At 48.8% G+C, this 19009-nt stretch overlaps 1 protein-coding gene across 18 annotated transcripts in view; it reads right to left on the bottom strand.

The window, feature by feature from the left end:
• The window catches only part of KLC4 (kinesin light chain 4), a 56453-nt gene extending 39941 nt beyond the window's left edge, over positions 1–16512 (bottom strand). For 3 of the 18 annotated variants that reach the window (XM_043512348.1, XM_043512349.1, XM_038394787.2), the window contains exon 1: positions 16286–16433. The gene's annotated coding sequence lies outside the window, so the exon portion shown is untranslated. Of the gene's footprint in view, positions 1–11057; positions 11363–13044; positions 13091–13631; positions 13718–16285 lie in introns of those variants that run through there. The other 15 variants (XM_043512345.1, XM_043512344.1, XM_043512340.1 and 12 more) reach the window with 12 other exon arrangements.
• Positions 16513–19009: the final 2497 nt, after the last annotated feature.

Below are 19009 nucleotides of genomic sequence, written 5' to 3' on the forward strand. Positions count from 1 at the left end.
TGGTTGGGAGCTGGGGCCAGAAGAGGGGCTGGGCCGTGGCCAAGAGTTGGGGGTCCAGGAATGGGGCTATGGCCTGAGGCTGGGGGCAAGGTCAGACAGGGTGGTGCTCCCTCTCTGCCTCCCGGGGTGGGGGGCTGGACCAGGCCCCACCACACTCCCCAGAACATTCTCCGCGAATTCCTTCCCGAACATGCCCCACAGTTTGGGGCTCACTAGTCTATACTGAAGCGCTTTAGCTGTAGCATGTTAAATGTACACCAGCCCTCAGACTCTGCAACTTGGGAGGCAGCTCAGGAGAGCCACTGAGATTTCCAGCTCAGGGGAAAGACTGTCAATGAAACACGGGCTGCCTGAAGGAATAAAGCAGAGATGTGCCTGCTGCTGCAGGAGCCCAGAGGAAGAAGTGTCCATCCCCCCCAGCCCCGCCAATCTGAAGAAGGCACCCCGAGAAAGGGGCACTCCAAGCACAAGAATGGCAGGACAGTGCCACCTGAAGATGGCTTGGCCATTCTCTCCCAGGCCCTGTCTCCACTAAAGCCATGTTAGCCACAGCCTTGTGTCTAAGTCACTCAGGTGGAGTTATAGTTTCTGGCACAAAACACAGGACTTCAGCCCAGGCTCAGACACTGGGAAAGCAGGAAATGTGAATCACAGACCCCCAATGTGGGAGTGAGAAGAACACCCCTGCCCCCCAAAGGCTTCTCAGGTTGGTGGTGTAATCCTGGCCCTTGGAGGTATTTAAGAACAGGTTGGACAGATGTCAGGGATGGTCTAGGTTTACTTGGTCAGGCCATAGTGCTCTCAGAGAGCTGAACTTGATGACCTCTCAAGGTCCCTTCTGTTGTTGGTAGCTACCAGTGTGGTGCTTCGATGATGATAACAGTCGGCTGCATGCATGTTCCCTCTGTGTGCTGCCCCAGCTCTGCGCAGATAGCTAACACAGCAGACCCCGAGATAACCCCCTAAAACCACAGTCTCTAGTAAGGTAGGAAGGAACCCAAGCCAGGTTTATTGTCAAATGAAACACAGTAATAGTTCCTTATAGACTATACAGGGTATACTACAAATCTGTGCTCCCTGGCAATGGACACAGCTCAGTCAGTGGCAGGACACTCCACTGCCCCCTAGGCTGGTCAAAGATATGGGCTCCCGGACCTACTTTTATACCATTGCAGGACTGATTACTCATCATAGTTCAAACAAATCTATCCATCACATTGTCCTTTTGACCCTGTCTTTAAGATGCACCTGCCTGTTCCTTGTTATGTCTACAGAGTGTCTTGCCGCTGCCTTGGCACAAGTTTCTCTCATTAGCCCTTATGCATGTGTGTGCACGTGCCTCTAATAACCTTTTCTTGCCAACTTCTGTGAGTGGGACCTGCCTCTGGCTCACAGCCCAGCTTTGCTTATCACTGCCTGGAGGTACCCTGGTTCAGGCTTTACTTTAGTTCAGGCTTCAAGCCTCAGACTGGGCCTCTGATACAAGAATTTATGTTTCAGGGCCTCCGCTTACTACAACTTTCAATCCTATATTTTATTCCTGGGGGAATTCTGCGCCACTGTAAATGCACAGAATTTATGTCCCCTGCAGATTTCTTTGTTCCCCCACAGAAAAATGACTTTCTGATGGGGAAGCCACAAGAGCGGTCATGATACCCTCCCCAGCAATATGTTTTGGGTGCCCAGGCAGCCACCAGAGAGGTAAATCACTGTAGGGCAAGGGGCGGGACTGGAGAAGACCCGGCTAGTGGCTCCTACCCTGAGCCAAACTCAGCTGCTAGTCCCGGCTGGGAAGGATGGGACTTCCTCTTCCCCAGCACAGCCCCCTGGTAAGAATCAGACCCACCCCCAGATTTCTCCCACAGCTGTAGAAAGCTCTGCAAACTCCCTCCCCTCCTTCCTGAACCCATCACTCCTCAGCTGCAGGAGGAGGGATCCTTGTACAGGGAGCTGCTCCCTCATCCACCCAACCCCAGTGCATCCAGATCCCTTCATGCCCAGACCCTCCCACCAAGCCTCATTCCCCCGATGAGCCCCACTCTCCCAGCATCTGGACCCCGCATTGAGCCCCCCACACCCTATGTTGAGCTCTGTCCCCCACATACACACTCAGACCCCTCCCCCCTTCATCTGGATCACCCTGCAGAGTCCCATTACCGTTGCACCTAGAACCCCTGCAACAAGCCCCTGTGTATCCAGATTCCCCCAATACTCGGATTCCCCACTGAACGAACTGCACCCAGATCGCCCCACACACAACCTGCACAACCCACACCCGGATTCCCTCCAGATTAAGCCCCTCCACACTTGGATCCTGCCTTGCTGAGCCTGCCTGCCCACACCTGGAATGGAGGGGCAAAGTCCTAGGGTGTTTCTGGGCCAGGCCTGGTCCCCGCGCTGTGTCAGGGTTGGATACAGCCACACCACTGAGTCTGTATCCCAAGGGGGAGCTGCACAGTGATCTCCCACTTCTGTGCAGCCAGTGGCCTGTGGTCCCCAACGCCATGTTGAAGCCTCCACATTTATTTGACAAATAAAATGGGCAGAATTTTAAAATATTGTGCACAGAATTTTTATTTTTTTGGAGCAGAATTTTTAATTTTTTCCACGCAGAATGCCCTGCCCTCAGAAGTAACATTTCTATGGTTTTAAGTGCTAAGTGGGAGCCTCAGCTGGTGAGTCAAATGGAGTTCACAACCCAAGGGAGTAAAACAGACCATCTGCGTGTTCCTTAAAGAGCCCCCTTTGGGGGAGCAAAGAACAGCCACCCCTACTACTAGACTGGCTGCTGGACTGCAGGCTCTGCTAAAGGGGGCAGCTTCTGAGAGGTGTCTCTGGATCCAAGCTTCCCCTGCTCCCTGCATGAGCAGATCAGCCTGTCCTTGCTAGATAAACTGAGGCAAAGGGAACCAAAAATATGAGTCCCCTTTTGGGCTATATAGCACTGAGCATTTCCTAGTTTCCTACCATGAGGAGCCTTGAGCCAGAGCCGACGCCAGTCTGGAGTCGTTCAATGCCAGCTCTGAGCGCAGCAACCTCCCAGTAACGTCCAGCCCAGTAATGTTTTCTGCTACATAGCATGTGAGCGAGCTCGGCTGGCTGGGGCCCTGCCACCAGCCGGGTTTACTCTCTCTGGCTGGGATAGCGAGTCTTTGCCAACAATATTGGACATTGCTCCGAGTCTCAGGGAGTTTGGCCCAGGGATCGTTCCTGCCCAAGGTGCTCCAGAAACAGCCCCACTGCAAAGGCCTGTGTATACGCAGGCTATTGGAGCCACCATCTCAACAGAGAAAAGCGCCTGGTCACTGCTGACCATTAGTATGTGTTACCCCAGGCACCACCCTGGACCTAGACCCCAGACACCCCACTCCCCTGGGGTGCAGTGATAAGCAAATGGGGAGTGATGCAAGGGATGGCGGCTCAGGGAGGGCAGTGCTGTGACCCGGGGAGATGGCCACTCCAGGCACCATTTGATTGATCCTATGCTCAATTAAGAACGAAACCTGTCACACAAAGCACACTCAAGCCCGCAATGTGAGTGCACACCCAGACATACAGTTGCAACAGGAGTTATTGGGAAGGGGAAATCTCTTCCCAGCTTTCAAAGGCTTTTCACACCCTAAATAAGCCTCTCCATAGACTCCTTATAAATAAGGGCAGAGCACTCTAATCTCCAGGCTCCCCACACTACTTTATCCACAGTCCTCTGCTCTGCAAGACTCCTGCCTCCGACTCCCAGCACACTTCCAACCCTCCCAACTAACCCAGTCCCCCCAACTCAGTTCTAGGGGTTCCCTGCATGCCCTCCCACACAGACCTGGGAAAGCTATGCCCCCACGCCGCTCCAAACCCCTCACTTCTCCTTATCCAGCTCCAATGATTACAATTATCCCAGTTTACAGAGACGCAATATAGGCAGAGAGACATTATGGATAAAGTTAGTGATCACCTCCCAATATTTTGGCTTAAGTGGCTTGCCCAACATAGCATGGGAAGTCTGTGACACAGCAAGAGAGATCCCAGCTTCCCTGGGTCCCAGTTTAGTGGCCTAACTACAGGATCATTGCTCCTCCGCTACCCAGGAAGTCTACCACATGCAAACTAATTGCTAAGCTAGTCCAGCTGGGTAGAAGTGGTGTGGCAGAGCACCCCTATTGCAATGACAGCACAGCCAAGCACATAGATTTGGCCTACTCTTTCTGAGAGGCAGCAGCATGTGATGGTTCTGCAATACAGCTGCTAGTCCTGGCTCAGCCAGAAGTGGCCTTGTGGAGTCTCTGCTGTCCCCACAGGCTAAATGATACTTGGAGTAAGTAAGTGTATGTTGTGTGTTCCACTGTAGGGGCTGGCCCACATAAGAACGTACTACTGCTACGAGGTAAAGGCATTACTCCTTTAGCTCAGGTGGTGGAGCCTCCCATCCCCATGGGGCTGGAGGTCCTGGGGGAGGTCACATCCCTCACAAGAAACAATCCCCTCTCTTCTGTGTTGCTGTTTAGCATGGGTAGTGTAGCCTAATCTATGAATTGTATATTAATTATATTGATTACTTAAGAAGTCCCAGTTATCACTCTGAGGTTTGACAGGTTTTTGACCCAAGATCAGGCCCAATATTATTAAAGTTACTGTTTATTTGGGAACCCTGATGTGCCCTCAACTTTCACACTTTATTACAAATACAGAAGCGTTCCTAGTTCATTACTACATTTAGCAAAATCACAAACACTAACACAGCAAGGTAGCTAGCAATAATACAGAATGTACATCTGAATACCCATACACTCACACCATCCCTGGCAGGGCACAAAATGTTCTGAAATGTTAGCCATTATCTTCCTCATCACCATCACCAGTGGCCATCATTCTGGCACCTCCCAAGGGCTACATCTGTTACTCCTCCTGCTCATTGGCTGGGATACAACTTGTGTAATATGTTACACTGACATCACTATGTCTAATGTATATTCAGTAGAGGTTTCTCCCCTCTTTCTTATTTATATTAAATTATCCTACTAATGTTGGGGTGCCATTCCGCTATAGTTTAGTGTATTAATTTTCTCAACTTATCATATGCATCATTGCTTGTGGTCAGACATCTGAAGATGTTCCCATTCTATTGAAAAGCTGGTGTCAACTCATGTTCCTGTGGTTGGCTGATGTCATTATGGACAAACTTTCCCCTTAAACACTCTATTACCAGTTCCCCAAAACTTAGGGGTGACCGTTAGGCCATTTATCTGTGCCAAAGTTCATAGACCTCAAGCCTTATGCTAACGGCAGAAGCCAACATCTTACGGGATATAGGCCTGTAGGTTCCCTGCATTACTGCTGAATAAAATAAATGCTAAAACTAGCTCTATGGGCTACAACGAGGAGCTGGAGCTGAAGCTCTGCCAGGATGGCTAGCAGCATGCCACCTCCCTGAAGTTTTAAAAGGCAAATCAAACTTTTTTGTGTTTCTAGTCTTAACCTGATGCTTGGCACCCTGTGCTCGGTCGGTGAGGGGTGGTCAGAGATACATGCCATGGGTCTCCTGCACCTCCTTTTCTCCTAGGTGTGGGCAAAAAGCATCGCAAGAAGTCTGTGACTTAGAGCAGCCTAAAGTTTTCAGTCTCAGGCACCTTTTGTTCAAACGACTTCAGATTTTCTCCCTGCTCCCACCCCAGCCCTTAAGCTGAACAGTCAATTTCCAGGCCTAGACGCTGTTTAAAACAAACTTGGCGACTTCCACATCCACAAAGGGAACCCTCCCATAAACAGCACTTCTCTCTTCTGCAGCCCTTTTCATCACAGGATCTTAATGCATTTCAGACCCCATTTTAGAGAGGGAAAACAAGACACAGAAGGGTAAGAGACTTGTCCAAGGCACACCTGGGAATAGAGCTAAGGAATCCTGACCCAGAGCACCCTTGGGCATTCTAGCCCTGAGCTGAACATACAGAGCTCTGCAACACTTCCAGCTTTTCCAGTCCTGAGCCCCAGAGCTCTGTATATGCACCTCAATCCTGGCTTGCAATAACTCCTGATATTCCTCAACTGAGCTGCACAGCAGCCCCTGCTATTCCAGACCTGGCCTCCTTCCATACAGCTCTGTTATTCCATTACACATAGACAGACTTCTGCTGCTGTGCTGTTTATTTAGAAGTGTCTGTCAATGCCAAACGTTGATGCTTGTCTAGCTGAGCAACTCCAGTTGCACATACAAAGGGAACACCAGTGGCATGCTGGGGCGGAGCTGCAGGGGAGGAGAGCTCTCAGCAGCACCACACTTAGCTATTTTACGGTGAAGCCCAATGCTGAACACTGGGGGCACAGCCTAGCCAAAGACCTGCTCAGCACCTTGCTGTGTCCAACAGGAAGAGGAGGCTTTTGCTTAACAAGGGGATTCAAACTCCCCATTCGTCTATTCAAGCAGGGAGAAGAAAGGGAATCCTCCAGCCTGAATCATAGTCCCAAGGACTGGGAGCAGTATTCTGGCTGCCTCCTCCTAGTCCCTGTGTAGAGTCCCAGCTGCATTAAGTAGCAGGGAGAGAGGCAGGATCAAGGAACGGGAGGTCATCACAGTCAAGCAGTGCCCTCTCTTAATGACACAGGAGCAGCCTGTCTCGGAAGAAGCCCCACACACATCAGTAGACACTTATTTATTATCCCTTGAAAATGATGACCCCCATGGGTTTCCCTGGAGTTACAAAAGAGCCCCCACTTACAGCTTTCCCAATGCTGGCAGATCCACGCGGTACACAGCCTTCCAGACAGGAAGGGAGCTCTATGGCAACGGGTGCTAATGTCAAGCTCGCTGTAAGCAGCTTCTGTGTATGCAAGCTCAAGAGAAAACCTTCCCTGCACCCCCAGTGCTGATAAGGGCATTGTGCATGCTCTTTGTCTGGGCAGGCAAAGCTTTTCCAAGCTTCCTCTGGAGGGCAAAGCAGCTTCTAAGAGGAGGGCAGACATCTGAGCTCACCCTTCAAGATGAGGGAGCCCCAGTTGAGCAGCTTTGGACCAGAGGCACCCCAGTGGCTGAGGGAGGGACAGGGAAGAGTGCATTTAAGGTATGAGATTCCAGAACAATCCTAGGGTTGGCTATACTAGAATTTAGCTAACACTTGCTAACGAGGAAGCCTAGTGCAGACAAAAGCACAGTGCCTGTAGTATGTGCTGAGCGGGTCGAGTTAAAGACTAGACTTCCCTTCCGCTAGGAAGAGAGACATGGGCCTGCTTCCTGGGGACAGGGCAGAGGGTGCTTTAGTGGAGGCTTTCATACAAAAGAGTCTGTTGAAATCTGCAACCGCTCAGCCCCTGAGGAACTCCTGGGGGTGGTGCTGATTGATGCCAACTCCACAAGAAGAAAGAGGGGCCTGCCATCTGAACAGAGATTAGCAGGAAGTCCAGGGTCTCCAATAATCTTCTCTGAATTACTCCTGGCACCACTCACAAGATCAGCTGGGCTGGGGCATTATAGGGTCTCCCTGAGGTGGTAGTACAGAGAGGAAGTGTTCAAGTCCTTCAAGCAGGGCATCTCTTAGGGACAGGCAGACCCGAGAGTGGGGGATCCCTCTAGAATACTTATACCACATTCCTCACCACGATAAGAGCAGTCACCCCTTTGCCAGAAGGGAGCCAGACTGGTGGCCTTTAGGAATCCCTCTCCCCATTCCCATCAGTTACATTACACACTGAAAAGCAAAACGCCTGGGAGGATCCAGGAGGGAAGAACTGATGAGAAAAATCTCACCTTATCCAGTAGCAAGGGGCTATGATTCAGGCATTCAGCTTGACATTTTCCATTGTGAGGTGGAGCAAACGCACTGCCACTGAGCTTGGAACAGACACTGCTAGCAGAGAGATACCCTAGGCCGGGGAAGGGCAAAAAGTGGGGGAGGGATAGCTCAGTGGTTTGAGCATTGGCCTGCTAAACCCAGGGTTGTGAGTTCAATCCTTCAGGGGGCCATTTAGGGATCTGGGGCAAAAATTGGGGATTGGTCCTGCTTTGAGCAGGGGATTGGAATAGATGACCTCCTGAGGTCCCTTCCAACCCTGATAGTCTTCCTCTTTCATAGACTCTCTCAATAAGCTGTCCAACATATGCTCTGGATTTCTCCATCAGGAGCTAGGAAATCACTAATCCATCCCATTTTCTCTTCTCCCCATTCAGTACAGGTTCCCATACCACACTCATCACCATCTCGCTGAGTTGCTTCCAATAGTGCATTAAGCAATGTGACTACATGTCATGTGCTGTTTGTTCTCTCATCCTCTCTCCAGAGGGAGAAGAGTGTGCAGTGGAGGGATATTGGGGGGCGGGGGGGGGAGAAAGAGGGTTGTTAGCAACAGATATATTCATGCGTGTGTTTATATTAGAAGAGACAGGTCAAAGAAACATGCCTTGTACTTGGAGCAGAAAGCAGTGAGGTTTGTGCAGGTCCTTAATTTTTGGGGGAGTTTATTGCAGTCTGCAAGGTGGGAGTGGATCCTGGAGCCCAGGATCCAGTCCGAGCCCAAACATCTATACCACAATGAAATAGCCCCTTAGCCCGACCCTAAGTCAGCTGGCACAGGCCAGCTGCAGGTGTCTAATTGCAGTATAGACATACCCTTAGGATCCAAAATGAGAAAGCTGGAAGATGTGCTTATCACTTTCCTGCCCCTGAGGTATGTCAGGCTGTGTAAGAGTTTCTCAGGGGAAAGAGCTAGAAAACCTATTGCTTAGACATTTGAAACCAGAATAGCCACTGCACTAGAAAGCACCAAGTCAGGGTGGATAGTTAATATCCATAGATTCTAAGGCCAGAAGGGACCATTGTGACTATCTAGTGACTAGTCTGACCTCCTGCACAATACAGGTCATAGGACTTCCCTGAATTCTTTTGTGTTTGAATTAAAGCACAGATTTAGAAAAAACATCCAATCTTGATTTTAAAATTACCAGTGATGGAGAATCCATTACAATCTTGGGTAAGTTGTTCAAATAGTTAATTAGCCTGACTTACAATTTTGCATCATATTTCCAGTCTGAGTTTGTCTAGCTTTAACTTCCAGCTATTGGATCTTGTTAGACCTTTGTCTACTAGACTGAAGAGCCTATTATCAATTTTTTGTTCTTCATGCAGGTACTTCTAAACTGAAGAAGTCACCCCTTTACTTTCTCTTCGTTAAGCTAAAGAGATTCAGCTCCTTGGGTCTACCATTATAAGGCACGTCTTTCAATCCTTTAATCATTCTTGTGGCTCTTTTCTTACTACAATGTTGACCAGAAACAAATCAGTTCAATGAATTATCTACAAACAACACCTCCTTAGTTTTAACAAAAATGTTATGATACAAATTTTTTCCAAGTGTATGTGTCCAGCACAACTAAGGTAGTTTTACTTAACGAATGTAAATGTTTAAAAAGTGTTTTTGTCCATTTAATTCAAATTTTCATCTAATAGAGCATGAAACAATTCACAAAAACAAGAGATTAATCTAGTAAATAAGAAATGTATCATACACCATAGTAAAATGTAAAAATTAAAGAATCTGATAAATGTAAAGTAAGCATATAATTGCTTACACCAGATTTATACACATTTACTTATCCTCCAGCTTAGCAAAAAGAAATTTAGTGTAAAGACTATATTTAGTTCATATTTTAATAGTTACCAACCAATGAGAATCAACATCTCTTTAGGAAGATAATGAAAAAGTACAAATGCAAAATAAGGTTAAAAAGACTGATGAATTAACTCAAGATTTCCTGCTTGCAAATGTAAATCATTATTAAAATGGGTGCAAATACAGTGGTAATACATCGCTTTCTCCCACTTGATGGGTCCTAATAGTTGGTTCCATCCTGAACTTCCAGGACATCAGATGCTGTAGGACTAGAAAAAGCAATGGGATACAGGGACCCTTGAGTGCTCAGATGTTATGGTGATGGGAGACATAACAATATGTAGAGAGAGAGAGAGAGAGAGAGAGAGATGGTGGCCACCATTAATATATTTACCAATACCTTTGTAAATCATTCACTTTACTGCCTTCCCAGATATTCTGGTACCCAGTATATAGGGGGTGTTAACAGTGTTGCCTATGCAAGTAGCAAAATATTGTAATGGTGACTGCCCTTGATAAAGTAGCAGGAGGGAGGGGCTGGGACTGCATTTATACATAAAAGAGGCCATGGATTCTAGTGAACAAGTAACTTGACGAGATGATTAGGTGATGGGAGGAAAGGAAAGACAATTTAGTTGTATACCCATTGACAGAAAAACAACAGATTCTCAGCTGAGAATAAGTGACAAGGGGCCCAGGATGTTCATCCTAGGGAGAGACTTGGGCCCTTTTTAAGATGTAAACTGAGGCTTTAAGGGTTTACTTTAATAATAAATAATTCAGGTCTCATTTACCTGAGGGCCACCTGGTTAATAGTAGGGTTATGACATCACCAACACTAGGGAAGCAGAGTCTAACTGGTCTAAAGCAAGGATTTTCTTTTCCCAGCCATTTCAAATTATTTTTGTTAGTACCGATCAAAACACAAAACACTTGGGATAAAAGGTCTCTTTGTACAAAATTTCCCACACCTCTAATTAACTGGTGAGAGAGCTTCCTGACTACAGCTGAGCCCCTGCCCCCAGGGACACTCCAGAAAAACAAGACCTGACACTTTGGACATTTTTAAAGTAAAGGCAGAGGATAAAGAAAAGCTTTTTAGAAAGCAGACAGACTTCCAGGCTCTGAAATTGTCACAGAGAAGCAAAAGAACATGGCACATTCTCTCGTGCTTTGTCCTGCAGCAGGGACACAGGGATCTTTCCCAACAGACAAAGAAAAGCCCCTCATATCCCACCCAGTCCATTGCTGGGGGCTAGTACAGGGGTGTTCCTACTGTACATTTACCAGGATTGTCTAGTCTAGTTTGGAATCTCCCAAGAGGAGGCTTCCAGTCTAGCTCACCGCAAAAGCATGGCCAAGCACAATCCTTTGTTACAGGAAGGTACAGAGCCAGCCCTCCCTCCTTCCCCAGGATGTGACTCATCCCACCTCCATGCACCAGTCTGCACCAGAAAGGAGCGTACCTGGATTCCTGCAGAAGCCTGTCAGGTATTAGCATTCCTACTCCCAGGGATGCTGTGGATACCAGAGGACTGCAGGATGCAGTTACACACACAGAGATAGCATCTGCAGCTGCTCTGACCTCCCTTCACACGGAGACAGAGACATTAGGCAGCTCAGCGACCAAGCTCCCCCTACTGCAGCGGATTGGGGAGGAGATGCAGCCTGTCTACAGAGAAACCATCAAGACTCTCCTGGGAGCACAAGAAGGCTTAACAATGCTGGAGAAAACCATCAGCATGGCGTGCCAAACCCACACAGGCTTCTGCCTCTGGGGGGCAGTGGAAATCCCAGCAAGCATAGCACAGTGCCAGGCTGTCACCACACATCAAGAGGGTCTTGCCCTACAGTTACGACCAAAGCTTCCTGCCTTGCTGTTCTCTGGAGTGGGATTCTAGAGATAGTACCTGGCCCAGAGTGCTGATGCCACCACCTTCTCCCTCTACCCCTAGCAGGTGACCAAGGATTTGCTAGGTTTCAGTGAGACGTTCAGTCATCAACAGTCATTGGAATCAAACTCTTCCACGTTCTCTGTGAGCCCTGCCCCAGCCTCTCAGGACAAACATATGGAGCTTAAGGAACTCTCAAATTAGCAATAGCACCCTCTGGTACTGCAGGATTACTAGCTATTTGTTTCAGAGTAGCAGCCGTGTTAGTCTGTATTCGCAAAAAGAAAAGGAGTACTTGTGGCACCTTAGAGACTAACAAATTTATTAGAGCATAAGCTTTCGTGAGCTACAGCTCACTTCATCGGATGGGTGAGCTGTAGCTCACGAAAGCTTATGCTCTAATAAATTTGTTAGCTATTTGTATAACAGTAGCACCTAGGGCCCTACAGCACTAGGCACTGTATATGCCCAGAACAAGAGAGACAGACCCTGCCCAGAATTCACAATCTGACTAGACAAGGTGGCCACACAGTTATTGACAGGCTGACATCCACCAGACTGCCAGGAAGTACACAGCTTGGCACTTAGGAGTTAGTTTTTGTTCCCAGCCATCTTGCTCAAAGGTGCCCGCCCTTCAGCCTGGTCCATCTTCACAAAAACAACCCCATTCATGGGGCAAAATGAGGAGCAACATGCTGTCACTGTAACACTCCCTAAAATGGCTCCCTAGTCTGTGCTCTCTCTGCCACCCCATTGCTACAGCTACATGGCCTACAGTTTCAGGGTTCTGGCTCTGTCCTATATAGTGTCCCTGGGGAAGAGCCCAGCCCAATGCTCTCTTCATCCTGCTTCTTCAGGGTATCAATAAGGGATATCATCATTCAACCTCTCCTGCTGAATGTTTATACAATTCTTGTGTCTTGTCTCAAAATTGTGTTTTCATCATGGTATAACTAACACCACATTTGCCATCTCACTGCAGAATCCTAGTAATGAGAAGCCATTATAGTTTTACCACGATGTAGTGCAGTGAGGGCAAACCAGGGCAGGGGTGCATTGCCAACCTTGCCTTGCTACATCACAGTAAACACTCCAGCATCTCAGCTCCACGGCAACACAGCAAACGTTCACTAGTTAGCTCACTGTAAAACCCACCTTTTCTGGCAGCAAAGACATGACCTAGCTAGACAGTCAATCCCTGGCCTGAGGATCTGACCGTGTACAATGCACTGAACAACAACAACTGCTTCTACCCCCCAAAAACACTGCCTCTCGGGACAGGCTCCCCACCACCGGCACTTTACCTTCTGTAAAGGGAAAATGCACACAGTGGGTAAGGAATCCGCCTGGCTCTCTGGGGCTAGGAGCTTTATGCATGCATCAGATGGGGCTGGTTTCCACGCAGTCTGGAGACGAAACACCTAGTAAATTCTAAAATACAAGGCAAGTCTTATTATTGTGTCTCTGCCAAGCAAAAGGAACCTTTCCTTGATTTGGAGTAAATATTAACTCTGCCCTGCGCTTCTAAGGAAGCTCAAATCCAGTCTTCCCTGTACCTTATCCAGAGAGTTGCAGCTGCTCCAGCAGTTAACAAGAGTCCAGAGTCCCTCTGAACAAACATGCCTGTTGCTTAGAATTAAGGTTGTTTCACTGTGTGGACAGCAAGCAGCATTACTCTTAAAACCTAGGCCTTTACTAATACAGATGTTAACAGGGAAGATGATACTCACCTACAACCCAGTTCATACAATCTCCAAAATAGAGGTTTATATGTAAAGTCGCACTATTTCCCAAGCAAGCTTAATACCACATGCCTGCCCCTCTTCAATCTTCAGACCAGGAACTCTGACACCTGCCTACATTCCAGCATAGACTGCAAGCCATCACCCACCCCAACCTCGCATGGCCACAGAGCATCCTCCAATTCACCTGCACATTACTAGCCAGATGTCAACACCTTGCCTCCACATGCAGAGCAAATGCCTCCACATGCAGAGCAAATGCCTCCACCATGCCCATCTCATACCCACTACATTCAAAAGACCATAATTTCACAACTCATTCTCCAGACATTGCCCAGAAACAACATCTACCCAGTCCCACTACACCTTTCCTATGCACCCTCTCACTGCAAGTGGAAGCTCTTACCTTCCAGAGGGAGGCCACCTTCCACCAACCCTCTGTCTACGCATAGCATACAGATGAATACCCTGCTCATCAAAGCAGGCAGGTACCTTTGCACAGAGGAGAGAAGGGAGTCAGCATGGTCATAAAATGGGTATTTTCATTTGCAGTCACTTATGTCGAGAGAACTTCTGAGGTTGTGTTTATGACCAGGGTTAACATTATCAGAAAACACAGAGGGGGGGCATGAGGACCTAGACAGAGATGGAGCATCCCTGATAGATGGCTGGCTACTTGGCACCAGAGCCAAGGGCTGGGAATTTTTAAAGCCTGCAGTATGATCTTACACAGATTTGTAGAGATTTTTACCCCCTCATCCCCTCCATGGGAAAAAGGGGAACTCCACAAAGTTCTTACAAAATGAAAGTACCCCAGTACATGATGCATAGGATTAATTACTCAAACACAAACAGGAACACAAGGCCAAGTGCTGCACCATACCACACTTCTGCGGACTTTGTAGCGTCCAGGATCAGCATGTACAGTGGTATTAGCTAACAATAGTTAGCTGGCAATCTATTAACTTGAATTACATGCAACAAACCCAAAGAAGGCAGCTCTCTAGTCAGCTAAGTTCAGCTTACTTGGACAGCTAAATTTCATCTCTGCTGCTCTCTCCCCAATCCCCCCCCCCATCTCAGAAATGCTTCCTCAACTATGGACCCATCCCAGAATAGCCCTGACTTCTGTGCAGCTCCTCAGCAGGCCATCCACAGCTTTGCAGCCTCTAGTTTCCTCAGTGCTGGCTGTGTTCCCCCATCCCTCCGCTGTGCAGCAGGAGCACAGCTAGTAGACAAAAAGAAAAGGAGTACTTGTGGCACCTTAGAGACTAACAAATTTATTAGAGCATAAGCTTTCGTGAGCTACAGCTCACTTCATCGGATGCATCCAATGAAGTGAGCTGTAGCTCACGAAAGCTTATGCTCTAGTAAATTTGTTAGTCTCTAAGGTGCCACAAGTACTCCTTTTCTTTTTGTGAATACAGACTAACATGGCTGCTACTCTGAAGCTAGTAGACAGGCACCTCTGGAAGGGCAGAGCAGGGGTTTTACTGAAGGGGAGCAGTAGCTTAAGTGGAGGAACATGGCTGGGAAAGATCATGGCACACAAAGGGGGCAAAAGTCGCAGTCCCTGAAAGCTATCCAAAGCTGGCTTCCAGCTAAGGCATTGCCATACAGAAGCCTCGGGGTGGGGTTGATTTCAGGGACTCTCAGCCAACGAATAAGAGATTTGTCTGACTGTTGTCAGAGTTGAGTATGTTGATTGTTCCATTATGTTGTGTCCACCCAGCCTCCCAATCAACCAAGTCTGCACTGATTCAGTTGACCTGGATTCTTTCTTGTAAGCATCTGGGGTAAGGTAACACAGATTGCTGCCTTCCCAACAATCAAAGAGACACTTGTATGCAGACTCCAAGTGCTCTTCAATCAAACAAGGATGTCCAATTTGTGGAAATTTTTACTAATTATTAGTTTAGACAAGTAGACTACATACAGTGAGAGAGAGCGCGTGGATCACCACACTTCAACAGCAGCAGAATGCTCTGCCCCAGCTTGAATTCAGCACTTTGCCTCTTACCCAGACCTGGACTCTCATCATGGGTTTCATACGCAGCTCTGCCTTCACCGATTATTAAGGCCCCTGCTAAGCCACACACAAGGCAGGGCAGGTGAAGTGCCGGGTTACTCTCCTGCCTTTGCCAGACCCCCCCCCCCTTGCCGTCCTAGCACAGCGCTGGCCAAGTGCCCCCTGCAGTTAGGCTGTGCAGAAAGACCCTGCACTTTAAATTAACTTTAATTAAAATTTGTTAGTCTCTAAGGTGCCACCGGTACTCCTTTTCTTCCTGCACTTTAGGGCAGCGTGCCCTGGACCTGTCATCACAAAGCATTGACTGACACGGTTTTGCCATATATCAAGGGCCAGCAGACACCTGGTTACTCAAGTCAGACCCTTTCCCAAGTTGGGAATATTTCTCCCTGCAACACTAGTTCTGCCTCAGGTCAAACTTTGAGATGCTGGCTATGGAAAAGACGGGTTAGGTCCCATCTAGTCCATCGCCAGGGGCAGGACTAGTCTCTGCTCTCGAGAGCTTGGTCCAGTCTCGTTTTAAGCACTCCAAGCAGGGGCGTTCTCCCCTCCCTTGCGGCTTCCGTCGCTGGAGCGCCCGACTGCCAGCAAGCCTCCCCTCGCAGGCCCTAGGCTTCCCTTCACGGCACCGCAGAGCTCCCAGCCACAGCCCCGCCGTCCCGGGAGCGAGCGACGCGTCCATGGCAGGCGGCAGGGCCAGCGGGCGGGCTGGGAAGGGCGAAGGGCCCAGCGCCCAGCGCCCCTCGCGCGGCCCGGCCATTCCCACGCTTCGTCCCGCTCGCTCAGGCCTCAGGCCCCTTAACAGGGTCTTTATCTGTTCGGCCCAGGCGGTGCCCCCGGGCTGCCCACCAGGACGCCGCGGTCTCTCCCCGGAGCGGCTGAGAAACCTGCCCAAGCGCGGGAGCGTCCTCCCTGCCCCGGCCGCGTCCCCCGCTCCCCGCGGGCCAGGACCCCGCCCCCGGCTGTCGGCGGCGCCGGTTCCGGGGCGCTCAGGCCTGTCACCGCCCCAGACCCGCGAGTGCCTCACTCACCCCTCACTCGGCGGGGCCCCCTGGCTCCGGCCGCCCCCGCCGGCCCCGGTCCCTTTAAATCCAAAGTCGCTCGCCTCAGCCCGGCGGCCGCCTCCCCGCAACGGCCACGTCACGTGGCCTAGCAACCGCCCCCGCCTTGCCCGGCCGCTCTGACCGGCCCCCGCAGCCGCGTGAGGGCGGGGCTCGTCCGTCGGGCGCGCGCCCCGCCGCAGCCTTGGCCGCGTGAGCGGGCGCGGGCGCGGCGCGCGCGCGGGTCCCTTGCCGCGGTGGTGGTGGGGCTCGTGCCCGCTGGGCTGCCAGCTGCCTGCCACCTAGGGGTCCTGTAAGGCCTGGCCTCGCGGCCCCCGGGCCGGGGCGCTGCAGCAGCGTGTACAGTGGGGGCGCTAGGAGCCCCTGCAACCAAACTGTCTCCCCAGCCTATGATGGAAACCACTGCAAGCCAGGGGGTGCGGCAGCCCCCCGGGGCCAGCACTCCTGCTGCCGGGCTGACAGTTAAGGAGGTGCATCAAGCCGCATAACATAGTTTTTGGGAAATAGGTCTCGTCAAACACACTCGAGGGGGGTCTTTTGAAGAGACGACCAGCTCGGAGGACGGTACCACTGGTGTGGACCGAGCTTACGGAAGTCCCAACGCGTCCTCTGGTCGAGCCCCACCTGGCACGGGTTTAAAATAAAGCACTCTCTGTGATGAATATAGGTTATATTTAATAGACTGAAAGCTGGCTGACAGATCACAAAAAGGAATTGTGAAGGAATCGTTTTTCCTGTAGCTCACGAAAGCTTATGCTCAAATAAATTTGTTAGTCTCTAAGGTGCCACAAGTCCTCCTGTTCTTTTTACAGATCTGTTCTTAGCCTAATACTGTTTAGTATTTTTATCAAAGATCTGAAGGTAAATATAAAAGCAGTGCTGATGAAATGTGCAGATGACAGAAATTCTATCAGAACGGTATATAATTATAAGGACAGGGCACTCGTACAGAGACATCAGGATCACTTGGTAACTTGGGCCCATTCAAACAACATGTGTTTTAATACAAAACAAATACAAGGCCTAGGAAAAAAATAAAGTAGGTCATACTTACAACATGGGGACTTTATCTTTAATGCAGTTGTGACCGGTTGGATCACAGAACCCCCCCGGGGGTTGCCTACTGATGTGCCAAGACTACTTCTGCTCCTGCTTTCCTGCCCTGTCAGCTTAGGACTTCAGTGCCCGGCCTGGTTTGAGCCAGACCTGCTAGCCTGCTGCAAACCCAGACCCAGGTCTGAACCACAACCTCTAACAGCTGTTGGCTTAATTGAAAGCAACTTAGGAAGTGTTCCTGTCTTTGACACTCAGATACTCAACTCCCAATGGGGTCCAAACCCTAAATAAATCTGTTTTACCCTGTATAAAGTTTATAAAGGATAAACTCATAAATTGTCCGCCCTCTATAACACTGACAGAGAGATATGCACAACTGTTTGCCCCCCCCCCTCGGGTATTAATACATACTCTGGGTTAATTAATAAGTAAAAAGTGATTTTATTAAATACAGAAAGTAAGATTTAAGTGGTTCCAAGTAATAACAGACAGAACAAAGTGAATTACCAAGCAAAATAAAATAAAACATGCAAGTCTATGTCTAGTACAGTAATAAAACTGAATACAGATAAAATCTCAACCCTAGAGATGTTTCAATAAGTTTCTTTCACAGACTGGATGCCTTCCTGGTCTGGGCACAATCCTTTCCCCTGGTACAGCTCTTGTTCCAGCTCAGGTGGTAGCTAGGAGATTTCTCATGATGACCTCCCCCTTGTTCTGTTCCACCCACTTATATATCTTTTGCATAAAGCAGGAATCCTTTGTCCCTCTGGGTTCCCACCCCTCCTTCTCAATGGAAAAACACCAGGTTAAAGATGGATTCCAGTTCAGGTGACAAGACCCCAAGCCTTCATTCCTCCCAGTCTGACTCACAGGAAGGCCTGCCTGCAAACAGAGCCATCCACAGTCAATTGTCCTGCTTGATGGGAGCCATCAAGATTCCAAACCACCATTAATGGCCCACTCTTTGCATAATTACAATAGGCCCTCAGAGTTATATTTCATATTTCTAAAAAAAGAAAAGGAGTACTTGTGGCACCTTAAAGCTTTCATGAGCTACAGCTCAAATAAATTTGTTAGTCTCTAAGGTGCCACAAGTACTCCTTTTCTTTTTGCGAATACAGACTAACATGGCTGCTATTCTGAAACCTTTCATATTTCTAGTTTCAGATACAAGAGAGTGATACATTTATACAAATAGGATGACCACGCTCAGTAGATTAGTTTTGTAATAATACCTTACAAGAGACCTTTTGCATGAAGCATATTTTAGTTACATTACATTCACACTCATCAGCATACTTTCATAAAATCATATAGAGTGCAACGTCACAGCAGTGACCCTGAAAAGGACTTCAGGATTATGACAAATAACCAACTCAGCATAAACTCCCTGTGTGATGTTGTGGCTAAGAAAGCCAATACAACCCTTGGATGTATAAGTAGGAGAACATCAAGTAGAAACGTGATGACATCACCTCTGTTTACAGCACAGATGGGCACATTACCAGATACTGTGTCCTGTTCTGCCATCCACACTTCAGTAAGAATTTTTTGAGAAACTGGAAAAGTTCTGAAAAGAGCTAAAAGGATGATTCGAGGTCTGGAAAACTTGCCTTATAGTGAGACACTAAAGAA

Source organism: Dermochelys coriacea, chromosome 3, assembly GCF_009764565.3.
Source record: "Dermochelys coriacea isolate rDerCor1 chromosome 3, rDerCor1.pri.v4, whole genome shotgun sequence".
NCBI lineage: Eukaryota > Metazoa > Chordata > Testudines > Dermochelyidae > Dermochelys > Dermochelys coriacea.